At 39.9% G+C, this 23,825-nt stretch overlaps 1 protein-coding gene across 1 annotated transcript in view; it reads right to left on the bottom strand.

The window, feature by feature from the left end:
* Positions 1 to 6,761: 6,761 nt before the first annotated feature.
* The window catches only part of rap2c (RAP2C, member of RAS oncogene family), a 47,256-nt gene continuing 30,192 nt past the window's right edge, over positions 6,762 to 23,825 (bottom strand). The window contains exon 3 of the mRNA XM_028815758.2: positions 6,762 to 8,557. The gene's annotated coding sequence lies outside the window, so the exon portion shown is untranslated. The remainder of the gene's footprint in view (positions 8,558 to 23,825) is intronic.

The raw sequence follows: 23,825 nt of genomic DNA on the forward strand, positions 1-23,825 counted from the left end.
GTAATGAATCCTCTAAATATATTATGAAAACCACCACCCCCCTTTTTATGTATAATTTGTGCTCTCTATTACAGTACTACAGATGAACACAAAAATCGTAAATATGTATAAATTGACACACAGTACAACTTTGAGATATTTGGCAGGGTGGTGTACTGACAGAAGTGACCTAAAAAGTAGGCACTGCTGTTTCTCTCAAATCAGTGCAACATTTTGCTAATTACTTCTCTTTATGTCCTGATCTTTCAGTCTGGAACACGTCGAGTGCACTACATTGTACATGGATCACAGTGAGAGGCACTTTCCTGTTTTACTGATGAGGCTGTCCTTGGGGCTCAGAGTGTGTTGTGAAGGTAGCAGTCTTTAATTTTCTATCTTGTAGAAACAAAATTGACAAGCAGTTAGTAGAGCAGGCAGTTCTACACCCTGGTAGCTTCTTTCTTCTGTAAGCTTTTCACCACACCTCCATCAAAACACCAGAATACTGGATGAAATTTGGAAAAAACTGATATTTATTGCAGATTTTTTCCCCACATCTTATACAATTTCCTGTTGTTAGGTATTTTGTAATTGCTTGCAGGCTTCTTACAGTAAAGTATTTGGTCACTAAATATTATGCTGTTCAATTCTGTCTGGATATCCCAGAGGATTTTCATGATGGAAAATACACTCGCAAATAGGACTGCAGCTTATTTGTCCCAAGTTTCTCTTGTCTGCATGTGCTAGTTCTCAGCCCAACAGCCGATATTTAATGCGCATGTGGCATGGCCTGAAAGCTGACACTCCATACCTCAGGTGAAGGCACTGTTTGTTTGGCAATGCCTAAACTTGAGAATGAGAAATGAATGGGGAAAAATTCATAAATATTTTATACTTTTCTAGGTTTACTGGGTGGCTGGATATTTACATTGTTAAATAACATTTTATGCTTCACTACGATGTTGGCGATTTCTCCTAACGCTCCATTACCAAATCAGCTTAATCCAGTTTGGATTTAAGGTGGGTGTTGGCCAATCCTAGAAGCTCTGGGCATAAGGCAGGACCATCACAGAGAGACCATTCACACACGTGCAGGTTGCCACTTAAGCGGATAGGTAAGTCTATAGGAGATTAGATTTAAGCTCCCACGGGTGGTGGGACAAAGTGACATAGTGCCCCAGGTGGGGATTTATACCAAGGCTGAGGTGTTAGTGCTAGCCCAGAACCCACACAATGCCCCCCCCCCCCCCCCTTATTCACAGATTTAAAAATCAGAGTAGTGTTTTATATATGAATTCTATAGAAACAAACCCCATCTTTTCAGCAATTGATGGCCAAAAGTTTTGACACAAGATGTCCTGGGCAGTCAAGTCTCTTAAAGTGTGTGTGATTCACAGGCACCTCCGCTAGTTCCTAGAAAATGCTCAAATTCCCAGCAGCCTTAGCACTCTTATTGGGTGGTAACCATAGTCACCATGCATGATACTTGTTTGACATTTCATACAAAAATGTGTATCCTAAAGAATAAATGGCCTTCAGAAAGCATTTCACTACATATAGCTTTTTTACACTGTCATTTAATCTCAGTTCTCTTATGAAATTTTTTTTTCTTTCATACTGGACTCCTATGTTAAAACAAACAGTATTTCATAACTTCTCCAGTTCAATAACTGCTCAGTTTTCAGTGATAACTTCCAGTGTCCATTCCAGACCCCCTCTTGCATCTGTAAGTACTTCATATTTAGTACATGCTGTGGGTAGCACAATCACTGCCACGCCGTCCAATTTCCTCAGGCTTTCTGAAGATCAATGGCTATTTTTTAAAGGTAGTAGGGTTTCTCCATCAGACCGAGGAGATGTTGCTAAATGCTCATTCCTGCTACCACACATGTAATGGAAATTCCTTTAACTAACTGGTGGATTGTGTTGCCAAGCTGCTTCATGCCACTGTGCTTCCTGGTGGCAGCTGTTCTCTAAATCTTCAAACATTCTGCTGACATTCATAGCCTCTTCTCTTTGTATCGACTGTTTCCATACTGCCCTGAAGTGTATTATACTTCTGTATCACCTTAAAATCTTAAGGAGTGATTATTCCAAACGTATGCTTAAGTCATGGTAAGGTAGTTATACTCATCAATGTTTAGTCTGTGCGAATAAAAATGTGACTGTCCATGTACCTGTAATGATCTTCTAAGGTGGGCCAAGGAGAAGATACCTTCACAATGCAACTTACACAGCATGGACCTTGTACTTAAACACAGACTAGGCCTTATGATTAAAAGATCTCACTGTGCTGCAGTGTAAATTAAGCAGCAGATGGTGAAATGGCAGAATTGGTGGACTGTAGCAGAGAGAGAACTGCAGTTGGCTTCAGTTCAGGAATGAGCACACCATGGTCCAAACTGATACCACAAAGAGGACGTTATTCAGCCCAACAAGCTTGCCCATTTTATTCACCTTATTTATTGAAATATTTAAATCTTTGACTAAAAGACCTGGGCTAGTAACTCAAAGGTTGCTGGTTCGAATCCTGGCAGTGACAAAAGGAATGCTACTCTGTTGGGCCTTTAAGCAAGGCCCATAACCTGCAATTATTCCAGGGATGCTGTACAAATACCTGACCCTGCACTCTGACGCCAAAATTCTCAGAGTAAGTCGGGATATGTGAAAAATGACAAGATTCCTAATGCAAGCAGTTATATATGTCAAATAAAGGATTCAAAAAAACCCTATTGAATCCGATTTTGGAGGTTCCTAAAGTCTTTCCACCATGTTACTTGGTAACTTATTCCGAGGGTCTTGGATTCTGTGTTCAGATGAGCTATGTAAACATCATGTGGCACTTACACTTAACAAGTACTGTAAGTTTCCATCTGTGTCCCACTTTTCGTAATGAAGAACTTTTTTTTTTTTTTATAAACCCACTTGGTTCCACAGTACACATTGTTTTCCTAATTTGGATTACGTCAGTCCTATCACATCTTCGTCTCTGTTCTCAGTTTAAGCCAAAGTTCAACTCCTTTATGTTCTCCTTACAGGTCGGAAGCTGCCTATTCACCTTCCTCTAGATCTGCTCCAGTGCTATGTGATCAGTGCTCCAGGTAAGAACAGACTTTTCAGGATGTACCTGTATAAACTATTAGTCTTGAACTTAACTGTAACGTGTGGATGGAAAGGAGAGAATAGTGGGAATATGAAGCATGTTAACAAAATACATTTGTTCTCCTCTAACCCCCATTCTTGGCCACTAACTACTTAATGGGTGGTGTCAGCGAGTAAGTCTAAAGCTTGCAAATTTTTTGGAAAATTGAGGAATTTTCCATGTTAGAATTTACTTACAAGCCACACACTTGACAAATTTATGATGACCATTTCATGCATTAATGCTGAACCATGACATGTCTCATTTTAGAGCTGCTGTCCTGCTAGCATATCATGGTGCTCAAGTTTGATTTTTATGAGATATGCAAAGGTGTGCAGTTAAATGCATAATGGGAGTGGGGGATTGGGAGGCTTTAGGCTGGAAACATTCACTTGCATTTGGGTTTGACTTTTCTCAACAATGTAATGCTTTCCTTATTCCAGCATATTCAACAGAATTACATTATCAGAGATAAAATACAGTTTGTCCATCATGAAGCCCACTTCATACAACTCAAGGTTGGGGGAGCTGGAGTCCACTCCAGCAGCTTTGTGCAAATGTCAGGCACTAACAATGGTCAGTCCTTCATAGGCCTTACCCACAGTGGCCAGATTCTCTTGGGAGAGCGGGAGCAGGCCAAGATTTTAATGTCAGAGTGTTACGAATTGAACGAGCAGCAGAGACTGAAGCTGTTTGGTGACACCTTGGAAAGGAGACAAAAGCAAAAAACTGAGTTAGGGATCGGCTGATAATCTGTCTTATCTTTCAATATTTTACAGCAAAACAGGGCATCCAAGCCCACAAATGTAGTTGGGACCCATCGAGTCACTGGGTGGCAGGGGGTGAGCATACGTTTCATGGCAAAGAGGGGTATGATGGACCTCAAATTATTTTCGGCTTAAGGTTTTCAATGACGTTTTTGATCAAAAGACGACAGCCAGTGAGAGCTTCACTTAAGTGGTGGGTGGTGAAATTTAACGCATTTTCCCATGAAAGATCTTGTTCTCCTGCACCCCAGCATTTTATACAAGTGTTCTACCACGGAGCTAAAGGGTGGACCCTCTTAGTGACTGCTGCTTCACTTGGATTATGTAACAGCCAAAAATCCAAAAAAGAAAACACCTCTGCCATAGTTGTATAAATAAAAAAGGTAACAAACCTGCATCAAAATCCACTCAAACTGAAAATATCAACTCCTCGCTGATTCAAAACATTCAAACACCCAGGACAAGCCGGGTTGGTAGGGCTGTTCAGTGCAGTCTCCCCTCATCACATCGCAGGACACTGAGGGTTGTCGGTCAAAGTACGTGGGATAAGGCCATTTAGGTACAAATAACACACAAGGGACTTCTGATGGTGAAGGACCTTCACTCATGGGGACAGAACCCAGGGTGCATTGTAATGTACTGTCAATGGCTCCATTTTCTCAAGTATCAAAAACTACATTTTAAAATGTAAAGTGGCTATATAAAAAAAAACTTGCACTATACTCTGGACTGTGCATATTCTGAACTAAAAGAAAGGAATACTCAGTTTACTTATTTCTGTCACTTACCCTCCTGTAGTTTGCATTGGTAGCCAAGAACATTTTCTAATCTCATATTTTATAGAGAACGTACATTACAATGATTCTGGGAGAAGGGACCTAATTGTGACCAAAGGTGGACAACAGAATACAGTGTGAAAAAGTCCATAGAAGGAAAACAAATGGTCACGTAAGTCATGTCGCATAATCCACAAATCAGTTATCCATTTGTATGTTAAAAATGTGCAAAATGCCATGGAGTTTTGGCTAAAATATTCCAGAAAACACCATGTAGAAGATGTACAGAAATATGCTTTCCCATAATGCAGTGCTTTCAAATTAAAGATCCACCCCTCCCTCTCATTCATTGGTCAACATGGTGATCTTCTGGATACAACTGGCCACGTGGATTAGGGGACACCAGTTATATGACGGGTTTGGTGTCTTTCCTGGATGTTTTCACACCGCTGGGTCCTGCAGAATCACAGAAGAGCGCCATATAAAAACAAGTCCTACTGGGTTTTCCACTTCCAGTTACGAGTGGTGCAGTTTGAGATGTTTTAACATGCTCTCTGACATTGTTGGTTTCTTGTCTATATTAATTTTTTTTTTTTTTTTTTTTTTACAATTTACAACCAACATTTAAATAAAATAGTTTTTGAAATGTATTTATATTTGGTAGACATCAGTAAATACTGAAAGCTACAGAAGCTCCTCCATTTTAATTTGGTTTCATTGCGTTTTGGGAAGAAATGCGAGTGCTGAGAGACACTTTAAAAACAGGACATCATGCCAGCAGCTACCAAATGATTTAGATTGCATTTCTAACAAAAACAATTCATTTTTCATTACATGGATGTATGTTGATGCATCTGAAAGGTGTTCTTTCTGTACATGTATACCAGTATATGCAGAATTAACTTATTTTTAATGTGCATGAATCTCCAATTCCAAAAATGACCCTCTTTAAAAAGTTTGCATCTGTGTACTACGTTACAACGAGAAGTTAAGACTCGATAGTTCAGCCTTACAAAACAATGCGGCCGGAGGGCAGCAAAAAGAAATCCAGCCTTCCCCGTGTTGCCGTTTTGTACAATTCATGGCTTTGTACGCCTCAGCAGGTCTTTTCTGAAATAACATCAGTCACTAGAGTGCCTTCATGCAGTTTGTGAAGACTCCAGAAGCTTGTCCTTGGAAACTTCTCAGTCTGACGCATGTGAACGACATGAACTGCTGGGCCCATCCTGACAACTCCCTCTGTCCATTAAACACGTCAAACTGAAGTTGCAGCCAGCCCGACTTCTTCATTTTCACTGCAGGATTGCAACACCCATCGTAACAAAGTCTCAACATGTACATTTTAAAGCAGTGTCACATGGGTGCTCTTGGGGAACAACTTCAAGGCTTGTGCGATTGGAATTTACCACAGAGACAGGAGGGGGCACAGCATGATAACAATCTCTCAATCTTCCTTTCTGCAGGAGGGGAAGGAGAAGACACTTTACCAGCCATTATGTCACTTCTGGGATCAGACCACCCGGACCCACATCTTCCAGAATCCAACTTAAGAGGAAACGACGCCATCTTGGCAGACCAATTGATTTACATGACGTCTCACCCTAGTGCTGTACCACACGTTTTATTTTACACCTTTTGTGCACTTTTCAATAGACGGGGTTTGCCTTCAGGTGCCTCAGACCCTTAACTTGTGCTTTTGTTTTCTTTGTGAATTTGAAATATCCTCTTCATTAACATTTTAGCTGCCATGGCACAGGCACTAATGAGTTTTTGTTTTTTTAATTAAAGGACATGTAAACTCATCTTGCATGCCAGGAGTACAACACTGTCCAGGGTGTAATGACACCATTAAAATAAAACTGGCAGCAGTGAGAGCAGCGTTTAAGTACTTCCTGTTCCTCAGACGAGGGCCAGTCCGATTTTCACACTCTTATTTATCGGAAGATCCGAGTTTTTGTATAAAATAATAATTTTAATGACTAAATTGTATTGTTTAGTAACCATTCAGCATTAAATCAGCCATACTTTTTTTCAGAAAATTCTCAGTAATCAAGTCCTAAGGTAATCCACTGCATAAAAAACACAAGAGGTAGCAAGTGACAATAAAATAAAATTTTATTAGAAACATCACAGCAGCCTCACAAGTAATTTGTAAGACCTGAGCGACAGTTCCCAGTGGACTTTGTGCCTCCACTGTTCTGAATTCTTCCCCTCTCACAGTCACAAAGCTGTCCCATCAAGCAACTTGGTCAATTTGGTTTTCCTAACCTCATCCGAGGTTTCATTGTCAGGAAAAGAAAAGGAAATTCACAAAGTCAAAATATCTGGTCGATTTAAGTTAATAAAACCTGAGAAATCAAAGGAATTCGTATAGAGAGGGGAAAAAAAAGTAAATTGACGTCAAGTAAGGGACCCAATGCAACACATCTCTAGTCCTTCACTGCCTTTGTCCTTCTCCGTTTTCCATGCTGTGAAATCAGTTGTCAAGCTTTTAATAAAGTGCCTCAGCATCCCCTGCCATTGTACTAAACTTGGGGGGATGGCAATGTGCATGTGATGGGGTGCACTGGACCAGTGGAGAAGCTTTACTTGTTTTTAACAGAAACTTTCCATCAAATCATGAACTCCCCAACAACCTCTGTGGTTAGCAACTGCCCTGATCTGCTCTAGAAAAACACCACCTCAGGGCTTACAAACGGGGGGTTTGGTTTTCTGACATATGCACTGAAACTATTAAAGTACAGTTAACTTGGCCAATCCTTGTTTTGGATTAGTTTAGCTTTTTCCAAAATACGCATGACGCAGTTATTGGGGTGTTTTGTTTTTAAGATCAAACTATCTTTTAAATTAAGACGACTTAATTCAGGACATTCTTCCTGCTTTTGCTTTGGGTGCTATTTATTGACTGAAAAAGTTCCTGAGAGCTGGATGTGTACTGTGGATGTGTAACAGACACACACAATTTGCATTTCAAACATATTTAGCAATCCGAGTGTGCAACTAGTGAACCACAGAGTCACAAATCCCAGCTTCATTCTGTGCTCGTCAATAAAAGGCGCTATGATTGATCAGAATCCCCAATATGAGCGGACTCTAAAAGGAAAACCCTGACGTCCGCAACATGCGTCTGCACAGCTTTGTCCAACCTTTGTGTGCTGCATTTAGAAAAGGAGGGACAAAGATGAAGAGAAGGTTCTTTAAACACTATTAGGAGCAGCCTGCCTCTAGGATCAGATAACGCAGCACAGCACCACCTCTCGTTCGTAGTTCAAAAGAAAGTCGTGTTGATAAGACATACAGAACACGGATTTTAAGGCTCATTACAACTTGCCCATAAACGTTTAATATAAAAAGGTGATGGGTGTCCAACACTGTATGCAAGAATGTAATAAATATTTAAGGAAAATTAACCCAAGATGGAAAAACTACAAGTAGTAAAAATAATAGTAGTAAACTGGGGTATTTGCATAATAAGTATCGTGCACTCCAGAAACTGTAAGTTTAATAGTTTTAAAACAAAAATAAAGTTAGGGATATTGTCACTATAGGATGTTTCAGACACTGGGGCAAACTGAACTCTTTTCTAGAACACAGACTCCCTAATTTTATGCCTCCAAACTAAGATATTATTTAAAAACAAGTTTTTATTGTAATACAGAATTAAAATCAGTCTCTCTCTCTGTCATACAGTATATAGTTTATGTATATTTCATTCTGGAGTTTAAAGCAGAATGCCCGAATACGGCGACTGACACAAACGACTTGTTAGTAAGCGCAACAGAGGTTTCAGCCCAGTGCAGAGATCTCGATTCAAGGCTCAGATCTGCACTGGGTGGGCCGGTAAAGGTCTTGTAAGCAGTGGGCTCTGCAAGATCTCCTCCAAGATGATGAATCTGCAAAACACGACAAAAAGCAGATGTTAGACACAAGGAAGTATAAATACGGTCATTGAAAATGGCGAATTCTGCTCACTCAAGGTGAAGAGTACTTGAAGTGTAGAGAGAGAATGAGCAAGTGTCAGAAGTGTGGAGAAAACTCTCAAAGCAGAGCGACGCTTCTCATCTGTGAAGCTCCTAAAGTCACATAATCCAAAGTTTTAAAACACCTCATGTACAGTATGACCAGAGGTGATGGATGGTCTGCTTGATTTCAGTGTTCTTGTATTTTGATTTATATCAAACACTCTGTGGCGTGCAGGGGGCACACAGCTCCCCAAACCCAAAACAGACAGACACAGGACACAAGTTCAGCACACGCGTTTTATTTTTCTGGTGGGACACGCCTTTCCACTGTACAGCACACTTTCTTCTCTCTTCCCGTCTCTCCTTCCACATCCACTCTTCCTGGCAAGTTCGCCTCCCTCCATCCCGACACTGGCTCCCAGAATGAAGGCAGGGGGCTCCTTTTAAGCTGTACCTGGGAGAGCTTCAGGTTAGGGGGGGTCTGGAATTACACCTAGGCTCAGCAGCTCCCCCTGGTGGCTGCCATGGAACCGAACAGGGCTGTGCCAGACTAACTCTCGTGGAGTGCAGCGGGGATCCGAGGTGCCGCTGCAACCCTAGGGGGCTGGCATCTAGCGCTCCGGGGAGATAATGCCCTGTGTGAAATCTGTCCCCCAATCCTTTAATTATATAGGCATCACAACCTGGTAAGGGCCCTGGCCGTCCACCACATAGTCGTAATCCCTTACAAATGAGACTTCCGCAATAAGCTTCCCACCTGTTCCTGACTTAACTGTCCCGGGAGTTTAAGGAAGTCGCATGCAGAGGATCAGGTGAATGGCACAGAATCCAAACTACGAGATGCATGAGGAAGTTCAAAGTCTGTCAAAGAAATTGTCCCTTTATTAGCAGAGTCTATAAAGAGCACAGGCTTTAAAAGTTACCAGATTATCACTCCGAATTGTTTTCAGAACCCATATTATTAAATTTAAAATGCACACAGTGTCACCATCAAACTCATGACATGCTGCATTCAGTTTCCTTGGCTGATTTAATGTTTGTGCTTGCAATTTCTACCTCCCTTTACAGAAATGAATGTTACTTTTTTATGTATTAAATTACAGCACAAAATTACTCTTATCTGTAATGGAGAAGTTGATTAAAAAATGTGACCAACAGCTTTATCAAGTAGATACGGTATGGATATGCACTGCACACACAGAGGCCCAGAGCGGACGTATACGAGCGGCCGACACTGTAGGAGATCTCATTGGTTAAACCCCAGAGACAAACCGAAAAATCAAAACCGGTTTCCCCAATAAGGGCATTATTTCTAAATTTGGGATGGGTGGTAAAATCCATACAACCCCCCAAATATGCTTAGTGCAAGCAATTCATTCAGAGAAATATTTTAAATTTGAAGATTAATTTGGGTATCCATCAGACTGATCTCTAATGCAACTAAAGATGCTGTTCCAGTGCTCACATTTTTCAGAGTTACATGTATTTTGAAGCTACTTTCCGCGTTCACTTTAAAGGAACAGTCGAGTATTTTTCTCTTCAGAACACAACGCCACACACAAGATTGTTGTGCTGCCTTTAGATATCCTGTTGCTCTTTGCTACATCCTCTTTAACTAACTCCTTGGGGTTGCTGCCATTAAATGACTCATTTAGAAATGCTTGCATTTGTAACACATCTGTATTAAATTAAAATGGTTTTCTTTGCACAAGCCAAAGACGTGCACATTACTGTAATTGGCAACTCGGAGCCTTATACTTGTGAGTGTGCCCATCAATGCACTGAAGCTCCATCCAGGACTGCGGAGACCGGCAGTGGCCACCTTACTCTGGATAAAGGGACGGATAAGCAGATTACAAAGTGGCTGGAGAGTTTCTATGCTAATCAGAAACAAGTGGGACAAGGCTTACAACTCGGATGGATGGATGGATGGATGGATACGTTGTTATTAATCCCAAGGGGAAATTCACATACACCAGCATAATGATACAAAAAACAATATTAAAGAGTGATAAAAATGCAGGTGTGACAGACAATAACTTTGTATAATGTTAACATTTTAACCCAATGTGTTCAACTGGACAGCTCATTTCTGTTGTCAGTCTTTCCCGTTGTAAATAACTAAAAGTTCTTTAGAAATGTAAGATACAGTATTTGTCCTTCCTATATTTTAAAATACCATCGGTTCAATGAATTTGCATTTTTCTGAAGTGTTTTATAACAGACCACAATCGAAATTACAGACACTGGCAAAAAAAGTTGTGTCCATCTGTACCATATAGTTTACTCCAATGTCTACTGACTTAGATAAGGCGGAAATAATCATTTACAATAATTCAAAGAATATTTATAACAGAACTCAAAATCCATATAAAGTACAATACAATCTCTACTGAAAAAAATGCCTTTCTATATAATAAAAAGCTTTCTGAGAATTTTGAAAAATGGGTAGCATTGTAAACAAATGAAAGCTCTCGTGTAAAGCCAGGTTTTAAGCCAAGAACAAATACTTTCCTGCCCAATCCTCAAGTGCTTTTCTATCTTGGAGCAACTAGCCAAAGGAGACTGGACAAATGTATAGTCTTGTATTATACTGTCATTCAGTATCGATGTGTTATTTTATTCTTGTCCTCTTAGAGTTCTGCATCATGAAATACATTATGTAACAAAACAGAGCAGCGCAATGCAATGCAAAAAAGAAAACGAGATCATTCTGGATACATTTCAACGAAAACAAATCAGACTAAGTGAGCATTTAGAGCAATTAGTCCAATATGATGTATACAGTATAATGTTGGTACATTTGTAATACATTTATATAATTTGCTTTAGGATTCAACTTCAACCAAACTTTAGATGTTGAGCAGCGGGCCTCAAAATGTCTACTATAACACACTGGTATAAAAGAGAAGTCACAGTAAGTGCAACCTGTCCAGACCCTGTGGCTAGAAATCAACCCAGGCGTCTTCACCACTCTCACACCGTTTGACTATTGATTTACTGATATCATGACATGCTGGGCTTCATTTTTGCCAAACATGGCTTTCTTTGGACATTATGTATAGTTCAAGTCAGGTCCCATATGTCAAGAGTACATTATAGAGAAGGTCTTGTTGTTATTCAAAATAAAGCCAAAGCAGAGCTATTTTAGGAGTGAAGGATCCTTCTTCTAACTAACCTTCAGTCAAAGCAGTTTGTGTTCTTTTTCTGATGGTAGAGGTAGGAACTAAAACATTTGCCATGTTGAAAGAGGCATGTAGATTCTCAGGTGAGTTTTTTTGAGAGTTTCTGGAATAAGACACCATTTAATCTTTACACACAAAAGTGTTCTGTAATAGGCACGACAATTACAGAGCATCACATTTTAAAGAATTTACTGTTTTAGACGGCCGGTTCCTTCAGGCTGCAGAACAATCAAGAACGTGAGTATTAAACATGTATGGATGCACTATAGAATCGTCATAGAAAATAGAAGACTACTTATAATAGCTAAGTGTTGGTAAAGATGAATATAAACAGAAGGTACAAATAACAGTAATATATTTAAAGAAATGAACAAAAATGTGAACAATGAGCCATTCTTATACCACTATTCCCATTTACAGTTCCCCTCTGATTTTTTTTTAGAATATCTTTTGCATAATGTTTTTCAATTGCTAAATTAATTTATTGTTGTGATTTAGCTCAGTATCCCTGTGTAGTTGAGTTTCTGCCACTGGTATAATAATTTTTGTAAGATTTCCCTCCTACTAAAGATATTTACTTTCACTGTTCCCGTTTCTCTGTTTCTGTGTTTCGTAGTATAGTAGTCTCACTTATCCAACATAAACGGGCCGGCAGAACGTCGGATAAGCAAAAATGTTGGCTTAATGGGAGGCGTTAAGAAAAAGCCTATTAAACAAACTATGTTATAATTTTACACATTATAAACCTAATAATTTTTTCTGTTTTGTTGTAAAACAATTAACTGAAAAAATTAACTTAGTTACAGAATTGTCTGAAGTTAAATACAGTATGTACTGTACTTAAAAAGTTCAGTCCTGTGATGATTTAAAGAAATTTTTGATCATAGTCTGCTTTCCTGATGAGTGCTGTTTCTTTGCTGATAAGTCTCGCCATCTTTGCAGCATCAATATATCGATTCCTGTAGCTTCTTCTTGTTGCTCAATGTATTTAATTCAGCTTGAAACAGCAACAGTGCGGTTATTTATTGTAGCGGGATTTGCCGCTCTCCTATACACAGACACAGCAGTCAGGCAGGGCCGTGGCCAAGTAGTACTGTGCTCTGCGCATTTATAATGTTCCTTGTATCACCCATCGACGGCAGGCACTTATAGCATGTGCACGGTCTTTTCGGATTTGCTTTTACGGCGCACTGCTACAGCGCTGAGAGACTGTGATTGCTTTGGGACGCTCTTCCGCGTGTCGTCCCGTTGGGTGGAATCCCACAGGAGTTTAGAAACTCACTCACACCAGCCATGATTCTTTTCAAAGGTAAAGTGCAGGTTAATTTGTTTTATGTATTTTTACTTTATATTTTGTATTAATCATTTTTATATGAATAGTTTTGGGTTGTGGAGCGAATCATCCAAGTTTGCATTATTTTTTATGGAGAAATTCGCTTTGATACACGAGTGCTTTGGACTCCGAGCACGTTTCCGGAAAACAAATTATGCTTACAAACTGAGGTTCCACTGTAATTAGCTGCAGTAGAGTCGGGAGTAACAAAAAATAGATTACGCTCACGCTCGCAACTTGCAGTTCTTGTTGCCAATTGATGCGGTTTTTTGTTTTTTTTTGCTGTGGGACGTCAGATAATACGGAATGTCGAATAAGCGAGACTCTACTGTATTTAAATCTCTTTCCTTCTTCAGAAATTTTAAATGGCCCCAAAGAAGAGGGCTTTCCCCTTGAAACACGTTGGACCACCACAATCTTGCATGCTACATATCCAATGTTACCAACTGTTTCCTTAAGAGGGGCATTAGCTCTCTGGAAATGTGTTCTTTTCAGTTGTGGCGTTTTAATTAACCTGAATTTAAATAAAAAGGTATTATCCCTCCCCTGCATGCAATGTGACGGTTAAAAGATTACACGAGAACAAAAGGATAATCTAGCTTTTTACTGACGTGTTCACGTGGTATTACAAACGGGAAGCTTATGACAGACATATCAAGCATGTGGGTGGCTCGACCTACGCAGTCAGTCATCTTTCGTCGCCACGCTGAATGGATTTTCACCGGACAGAGGACATAATCTTCTGCCCGGCCCCGGACGGAAGACATACTCTTCCACCCGGAAGCTTCAAAGTATTGGCCGTAGGTGTCCATTTCTTATATACTGGTTGCTCCATGTGTAGGCTCCTTGGCTCCGAATCCAAACAAGGTCAGGACAGGACTCAAACCCCACCTTCAAACATACAGGAATAGCACAATGCCTACATACAGTTCTCATTCTCCCAACAAGGAGAGAAAATGGTGTGCTGACAGAAGACAGAAATATACTAGTCTGTCTTTAGGCTGACTATTCAATTCTCCAGTTTGGCTCTCTAGTCCTGTGCTTGGCTCGGCAATTCTAAATACTGATGCAGTGCCCCTGTGTGCCATACTTGGTCGGCCTGTATGAATGAGTCTATAACAGTGGGCACAGAGAACAGTGACATTAAACTTAATAAAACACATAGTATACCACCACCAAAGCCAAAGGACATTTCTATTTAACACACGTAAATCTAATGCATCTGGAAGGAATGTACACAGTAGATATTCCTTCCAGATGTGGACAAATTTGTTGATATTGCCCAATGAAAAAGAACACAATTGTCTATGGAATAACTTGAAACTGACCCAAGTAATTAGCACCTATCATTGTTTATTCTGTACTTAACAAAAAAAAAAGTTTTGACTCAACAGAATATTCCAAATAAAACCACAAATGAAAATGGCATGGACAAAAATAACAACTTAATATTTTGCTGCACAACCTTTAGAAGCAAATCACTGCAAACAAGCGATTCCTGAGCTTTCAGTGAGACTTCTGCACTTGTCCACACATAGTTGGGCCCACTCTTCCCAAGTTAAATGCTCCAGCTGTGTCAGGTTTGAGGGGTGCCTTCTCCAGACCACATGTTTCAGTTCTTTCCATAGTTGTCTGATAAGATTCAAATCGGGGCTCATATCAGAACACTCAAAATCAACTTCTTTAACAGGTTTGACCACCCTAACCCACTCTCACCTCGGAGTACTGCACCCTCCACATATCCTTCTGCTGATACCAGCATAGGAGAGGCATCCCCACCCACAATTACAACAGCGCAGGTGAGCAGAGAGCTGAGGAGACTTTGTGCCAGCAAAGCAGCAGGTTCAGATGGAGTATCGCCACGACTGCTGAAGGTCTGTGCATCGGAGCTGGGGGGTCCTCTATAGCGCATCTTCAACCTGAGCCTGGAACAGGGGAGAGTCCCGAGGCTTTGGAAAACATCTTGCATCACCCAGTCCCAAAGGTATCACGTCCTAGTGAGCTGAATGACTTCCGACCTGTTGCCGACATCACATGTGAAGACGACCATGGAGGGGCTGCTGCTTCACCACCCGAGGCCACAGGTTCAACACGCCCTCAACCCTCTGCAGTTTGCATATCAGGAGAAGGTGGGAGCGGAGGATGCCATCATCTATATGCTACACCGATCACTCTACCACTTGGACAGAGGCAGTGGTCAGCAACACAGGAGCGCCACAGGGGACTGTACTTTCTGCGGTCCTGTTCAGCCTATATACATCAGACTTCCAATACAACTCGGAGTCCTGCCACGTGCAAAAGTTTGCTGATGACACTGCTATCGTGGGCTGCATCAGGAGTGGGCAGGAGGAGGAGTATAGGAACCTCATAAAGGACTTTGTTAAATGGTGTGACCCATACCACCTACACCTGAACACCAGCAAAACCAAGGAGCTGGTGTTGGATTTTAGGAGGCCCAGACCCCTCATGGACCCCGTGATCATCAGAGGTGACTATGTGCAGAGGGTGCAGACCTATAAATACCTGGGAGTGCAGCTGGATGATAAATTAGACTGGACTGCCAATACTGATGCTCTGTGCAAGAAAGGACAGAGCCGGTTATACTTCCTTAGAAGGCTGGCGTCCTTCAACATCTGCAATAAGATGCTGCAGATGTTCTATCAGACGGTTGTGGCGAGCACCCTCTTCTACGCAGTGGTGTGCTGGGGAGGTAGCATTAAGAAGAAAGACGCCTCACGCCTGGACAAACTGGTGAGGAAGGCAGGCTCTATTGTTGGCATGGAGCTGGACAGTTTGACATCTGTGGCAGAGCGACGGGCGCTAAGCAGGCTCCTATCAATTATGGAGAATCCACTGCATCCACTAAACAGTATCATCTCCAGACAGAAGAGCAGCTTCAGCAACAGACTGCTGTCACTGTCCTGCTCCACTGACAGACGGAGGAGACTTGCCAAAAATCTCCAGTTTTGCCTCATCTGTCCAAAGGTCATTCTCCCAGAGGCATTGGGGCTTGTCAATATGTTTTTTAGCAACTTTGTTTTGTGGTTTTCTCTCAACAGTGGAGTTTCACTACTCTTTTGCCCTTTTCTGATGTAGACTGTCATCTTGCTGCTGCATCCAGGGAGGTTGGCTACAGTGCCATGGACCTTAAAACTTCTTAATATTTACAACTGTTGTCACAGGGACATCAAGATGCTTGGAGACAGTCTTACAGCCCTTTGTCTTTAACACGTCGGTCTATAATTTTCTGTCTGATCTCCTCGGACAACTCTCTCCTTTGCTTTCTGTGGTCCATGTTCAGTATGGAGAACATGATAAACAGCAGAGTGACTTTTCTTCATTTACAGTAATTAGGCTAAATGACGGATTGCATTATTGGAGACGTGTGATGCCAATTAAAGAAAACACGTAGTTTGAAAAATCCAATTATTTAGGATCTTCTCCAAGGGTAGAATATCTATGTACAGTAGAACAAACAATACTTGACCTCTTTTCACACTTGCTTTGCTTTACTCTGACATTTTGAAAGGCATGCAGGTACACACAGAACAACTGCTGATCATTGACTCGCTCTTCAGAAAGCATACAGCACTTTCAGGGTACCAGTAAATTTGTCTGCGTCTTTGTATACCTTATAGTTTGGTTATTATTCTGTCACTTAAATATTTTTCTGTGTGTATTTTTTCTTTTGGATGGATAGGAGGACTTCTTTTTGGTGGTTAATTTGTCATATATTTCTCGGTTACTATTTGTTCCTTTAGATGTATTCAAGTTTGTTTACTCACTGATAGACACTGCCTAATGCACATCATTAATTCATTGTTTCTGTCTTTGTAGCTCTCTATACAGGTTTATTATTTTTATTTCTGCATTCTGGAGTACGAGATGCAGATTAAAGTGAATCTAATTTTTTTATGTTAATCTTGGTGGTCAACAAATTATGCTTTTAATATATCACTAAGACCTCTTGGTTATATCCATCTTTACTAAGTGCACTATAATCTCTGCCAAACAGACATCTTTTTGGAGATGTCACTTGTTGAAATGTATGATATTAACTTATCCAATGAAATACTCTTCTCAGGTCGAAAATCACTTGCAAGTTTTTCAAGTGTTAGTCATTGTTAAGCTTGACTGGTCAATGAATTAATAGTAACTGATATTTAGTACGGTTACAAGTACAAGAGTTGTAATGTAAACTGCAAAAACAATACATTTATATAACCAAATTACAAATGATCTCACATTATGTCAAAATAACATGTTTATCTTTTTTTTAGATCACCAATATAGTAGGCTTAGTAAACAAAGATGCAATAATAACTCTTTATACTTGTGTGCCCGGCTACTAATTAAGGTAAGTTGCACATATGAGTACGTCAGAAGGAGAGTTGTCAGGTGAAGCCGAAGCCAGAAGGCCTAACACTATCTTTACTGCTGCCAAAAAATCTACAATACTCCTGCTATTAAGTGAACTCTTTAAAATAAGTCTATAACGAACAGATCTAAACATAATCTATCATCTTGTTACATGAGAACTTACCAGTATTCTTGGCAAATTGCTCACCCTTCATGCAGATGTTGCCTTAATTTTACCAACATATTGAAGATTGCACCAATATGTACAAACAGAGTAACTGCAGCAAGAGTACATTGAGTGTACAAAAGTGCTGAAATAAAGTGGAATGACTCTTCAATATTTATTCAAATTAAATGGAAATTACGCCAGTCTGATTTGAGGAGTGTAAAATTTAATTGTTAATTAATGAGTGGTCACAGTTTTCAGCCATCATCAAAAAACACTCAATACCAACCATACCTCCCCCAACATTACTTTGAGACTCTAGGTGAAACTGAATGTTTTTTGCTTATTAGTGGAGTGTGATGTATCAAATAAAGTACATGACTAAACAAAATGCATCTTACATTATAAATGACAACACTATCATTGTAAAATATCCCACAGCTGTGAGACATTTAGTTTTTGAATGAAACAATTCTAGGTCTACAGTGCCCACATACAGTAAGTCAAAATATGAATGTTTACTCTCCACTTTTCTAATAAAAGGTGTAGTATAAATATAAACTTTTATCTGAGACTGCCCTGACAGAAAAATAAAGGCTTAGCTCCTTCTCAAAGTCACAGGCCATGCACTAATGTTTTACTGCAAACAAGACTTGGATTCAGTGGAAAATTTAATGGAAATGTTACAATGAATGTACTGCTTATTCAACATAAAACAAATCTGTAGGGAACACTATCATCAATTTTACATTTTGAATGGGCAACTGTTTAGAGGCATCACCCATAAATATATTATGAACGGTTGTTACATTGCTAAAATACAAGTCAGTGAGGTTCTACTAAACATCACAAACTGTGAAAGCTGCAGTTTCCATTTTGGATAAGATCCTAATGGTTGTAGCATGTTATTAAGTGTGTATGGGTCACAAATGCATGTGCTTTGCTATTTGTAGAACTGGGGGGTATTTTTCGTACATGGATTACTCGTTTAGCCGGATGTAATTGTTGACGATTTGGCCTGATCCTGGATCTGTCGGTTTTTCGAAACTCTTGCTGGATGTATTGTCATAGCAACACATCCAAATCCTCAAACCTGTTCTACGTAAACAAGGATTAGTTTACACACGTAATCAGTGTCCGTGCATGGAATTCATTCAGTCATGGATTCGCCGTTCATGAATGAGCGACCAATTGATATCGGTACACAAATTTTAAGAGAATTTCATATAGAGAGGGTTTTGCGCGGTCGGCAAGATCTTTTATTGCTCCCAGAGGAAATTTTTCTCGAAAGATACCGCTTTAGCCGAGGGGGAATATTGTACCTCAAAAATTTATTAGCACCTTATATTCGAAGTCAAACTCAGTGAAGTCGGGCTCTCACAACCACACAGACAGTATGCATTGCTTTGAGGTTTTTTACAAGCGGCACTTTTTTTATATACTGTAGGTGATGCGGAAAATCTAACTAAAAGTGCAGTTTGCCTGGCAATTCGTAAAGTCTGTTTGGCTCTGAAATATTTCCTTCGGGTTTTCATAGTGTTTCCTGGACACCTGCGTGTGCAGACAATAAAAGAGGCGTTTCATGCCATTGCAGGTAGGTAACACACAGGCAAAAACACCCACAGTTCCATGAAGACTCTCACAATCAACCTAACATTCTCATTACCAGGATTTCCAAATGTGATTGGGGCACATGGGACTGATCAGAGTGGAGTTTGATTTGGGAAATGTACCTCTCCTCATGAATAATCAGACACAGTGTCTTCATCAAATATTTGACCTTTGTCATCTTGTTGGTCAGACAGAAGTTCTAAGGATATGACATTCCCTGCAACTGACCCGACAAAAAAAGAGGGCTATATGGAACATGCATATATTTGTCCTCAATGTGTGCTATAGGTAATGACCATCCTTTACCTGAAATGAAGTGACCACTACATCCTGCCACTGGTTCTGAGGAGGAGTTCCCCCTGGAATGCCCTCAGAAACAGGGCGATGGGCATTTTGCTAGAGAGCAAACTCTTCTGCAGGTGTTAGGTCTGAACCGCGTGGACCTCCACCTGTTTTTTGCTTGTCTGCCTTCTTATTAGCTTTCAAATTAATGTTCTTTACATTATATATGATTCTTTATGTCAACAATTCTTTAAATAGTTATATACCAATATTTACCAGTTTGAAGTATATTCTTGTACTTCACTTGAACCTGTTTCCGTGTTCTCACGTTTGATCTGGAATTATGACATAATAATTAATCTGACACACAGGAAATGAAACGTTGCATTCAGTAAGTACAATGCACACTACTTAGCGTTTAATTTGTCGGCCACTTTTTGCCAGCCGTCTTCTCTGGTTTGGGCTGCTTTTGCAGTGTTACCCCTTGTGCATATTAAATCTTGAAATCCTTCGAGTAACTAACAATTTTAAAATACTGTCAAGTAGAGATTAGGCCTGAAAATTTGAAATATTCAATATATTTTATAATTTCAAAAAGTTTTAATTATTAATTTTCATTAATGAATTATTATACTATTACAGAAAATCCAGCAGAGGTTGACCAGCCATTCTTTGAACAGCGGCAGGCACCAACCCACAACAACACAATCCACAAGCTGTGTCCACATTCTAATGGACAGACAGATTCAAGTCAGGAATTTCACATGAAGACCTTATGAATTTGGAGCCACATGTCAGACAATTCGCAGAAAACAATACAACTTGAATTTTCAAGTTGTGACATAATGCCTTTTCAAATCAGTCAAAAATATAAAATAAAAAATATTCAGAAATTCACATGAACACACTGAAGTGGGATGTTCATTTTCACTCTCGGTCTTTAACGAAACCAATAGCACTGAATTAAGTATTACTACCTACTTTGTAGAAAGATGTGCAGCTAATTGATTATAAACCCAAGCTTAGCAGTTCTAAAACCAGGGTTACAATGTCATACTGCGAGTACAATTAGACTGTATTAAACAAAGCTGGTAGGTTTTTTTTTTTTTTTTTTTTTTTTTTTAAAAACAATTTTCAGTCCCATTATATTTGTGTTCAGGTTACGGCTGAGTTGAGGTTCATTCAGTTTTTGTTCAGCGTTTTACCTGCATGTAAAATAAAGCCATTAAATGTGTACTTGAATCCATGGTCAGCATACATTCTCTGTCAAATGAAGCTTTGTTCATTCTCTTGATGGAGATATCAAGATCTACTTCTCAACATACTGAAATGTACAGTAATCCCTCGCTATATCGCGCTTCGCCTTTCACGGCTTCACTACATCGCGGAATTTATATGTAAGCATTTTTAAATATATATTGCGGATTTTTCGCTGGTTCGTGGGTTTCAGTGAACAATGGGTCTTTTAATTTCTGGTACATGCTTCCTCAGTTGGTTTGCCCAGTTGATTTCTTACAAGGGATGCTATTGGCAGATGGCTGAGAAGCTAGATTGCTTACTTTTCTCTCTCTCTTGCGCGGACTTTCTCTGATCCTGATGTAGGGGGATTGAGCAGGGGGGCTGTTTGCACACCTAGACGATACGGACGCTCGTCTAAAAATGCTGAAAGATTATCTTCACGTTGCTACCTTCTGTGCAGCTGCTTCCTGAAACGACATGCTGCACGGTGCTTCGCATACTTAAAAGCTCGAAGGGCACGTATTGATTTTTGATTGAAAAACAAACTCTGTCTCTCTCTCTCTGCTCCTGACAGAGGGGGTGTGAGCTGCCGCCTTCAACAGCTTTGTGCCGTGGTGCTTCGCATACTTAAAAGCCAAACAGCCCTATTGATTTGTTTGCTTTTCTCTATGTAACATTCTGTGCTCCTGACGCGCACTCCTTTGAAGAGGAAGATATGTTTGCATTCTTTTAATTGTGAGACTGAACTGTCATCTCTGTCTTGTCATGGAGCACAGTTTAAACTTTTGAAAAAGAGACAAATGTTTGTTTGCAGTGTTTGAATAACGTTCCTGTCTCTCTACAACCTCCTGTGTTTCTGCGCAAATCTGTGACCCAAGCATGACAATATAAAAATAACCATATAAACATATGGTTTCTACTTCGCGGATTTTCTTATTTCGCGGGTGGCTCTGGAGCGCAACCCCCGCGATGGAGGAGGGATTACTGTACTGAATCTTTAAAAGTGGATGAAAAATCAGGTTTCTCACTACAATCATTAAGAAAGAAGATCTCTATAAATAAAGTCCAACGTCTGTCTTTCTGCTTTTCACAAGAGAACTACTTAACTGATTTAGATCGGGTTTTTTCCTATAATTTGCTTGGACATTCCGGTTGGTTTTGTGCTAAGTATTATAGTTCAATTTATTCTCACAAATCCAAGAGACAAACTGCAGGCCAAGGGGAGGGGGAGCCTGGACCTCAGGAGTAGGGAATCCATTCCCGGGCTCCCAGATTCCCAGACATTTTTCATTCCCGGGAATGAAACTGCTGTAATTCCTGGGAAAATGGGAACAGCCAAGCTCGCATATATAGCGTGTAAAAGTGTAAAAATCAATCAAGAAATAACAGAGTTATAGTTGAAAATAATTAAGGAGGCGCCATTGCTGCAGCTTGCACTTCATCAGACAACAACTTTGAACAGCGACTTGAAATTGCAATGTGTCAGTCTGTTGCATCCGCATTATCTGTGCCAAGAAACTTACCATCACAGAATGATGACAAGAAACTGGATGCATCAGTAAAAGCTGAAATGGCGGTGTTTCAGAGCAACGTCAAGCGTGGGCCTTGTTTAGAACAAGTGTATCAGTATCTGTCGACTGTGCCGCCTACTTTAGTGGAGGCAGAGCGTGCTTTCTCAGCGGCTGGCGTACTCTGCACGAAGGTGTGCTCTCGCCTGGACGACCGCACACTACCCTCTTATTACCGCAACTAACTAGATACATGTACTTATATGACAGCATGAACTGCTTGTAGATAAGGTTAGTCTTTTATTTGTGTCAACATATTGCAGTAGTTTTATTAAAAACAAGTGTTGGTTGTTCTAAAACCGTTCACATGTGAGATGCCCGTGCACTGTGTCATCCCCGGGCGCCCGGGATTCCCGGGAATGGATAAACCCATCTGGGAATGGATTCCCTACTCAGGAGTAGGCAGCCGGGCAGGACAGCTAGTTCAATGATAAATGAACACATGGCTACAGCAAATTCTCCTCTCTGAGGCAATTCTAAACTATGCTGGCCAAACCATTTCTTTTCAGTGCAGCTACCTACACATAATTTGAGGGCTTATGGAGAACGTAAGCCCTGTGAATGCAGATATGCTCACTTTCCTGAATGGGAACAATGAATTGTTTTAAAAACAACGTTACACTGAGAGGGTAAAGAAATATACAATTTCTTCCATTATGTTTTAGTTCATTAAAGCAAACAATTTTATTGTTTTCACTAAAGACTTTTAGAATTTTGTAAAACACATTTTTGTAACATTGAATAAACCAGTTAAGAATCGTGTATTTATTTTGTATACATACACACACAACTGCATATATGTGTGCGCTACACAGTGTTATATTCTTGCAAAGCTTTAAAGTTTTCTAGCTTACATTTTGCCATACCTTTTACTTGCATTAACATAAAACATATATTGAATAATAACATCATATTCTACTCTTGACACTTGCATAATGCTTGGTTCCCCATGACAGTACACCTACTCCAGTTACATCTTTACAAAGAGTGGTCAAGTAGAGGACACAAAATGCTTATCCTGTAGAAACTGGAAGAGAGTCTATTGAAAATCACAGCCACCTAACAATTCTAAAACTTTTTGTGAAAATTATCAAGCTACTCATTGCCTGAATCTCTTAAACATAAATTTTATAGGATTATTTTTAAACACGACATATTAGTTTTAATGTTTAAAGCTAAATCATGACCTTGGTAATTTCCAGACAGAGAGAGTACCTGGGATATGACTCGGTCATACTTGCTGAGCAAATTGCTTGCATTTTGGTTTTAGTTCTGCCAGCAATATAGTGATAGGCATTTCTCAATATGTGCTACTTTGATAAGTACTAAGTATTCCATAATTTAGAATGTGTACTGGCATCAATTTGTTTTGTTAGATGTTACATATCTAGTTACTCATCCTTTTGATATCTGCATATTTACATATCATAATTTGTGTGTATAAACATTCATTTTT

Source organism: Erpetoichthys calabaricus, chromosome 12 (genome assembly GCF_900747795.2).
Source record: "Erpetoichthys calabaricus chromosome 12, fErpCal1.3, whole genome shotgun sequence".
Lineage (NCBI taxonomy): Eukaryota > Metazoa > Chordata > Cladistia > Polypteriformes > Polypteridae > Erpetoichthys > Erpetoichthys calabaricus.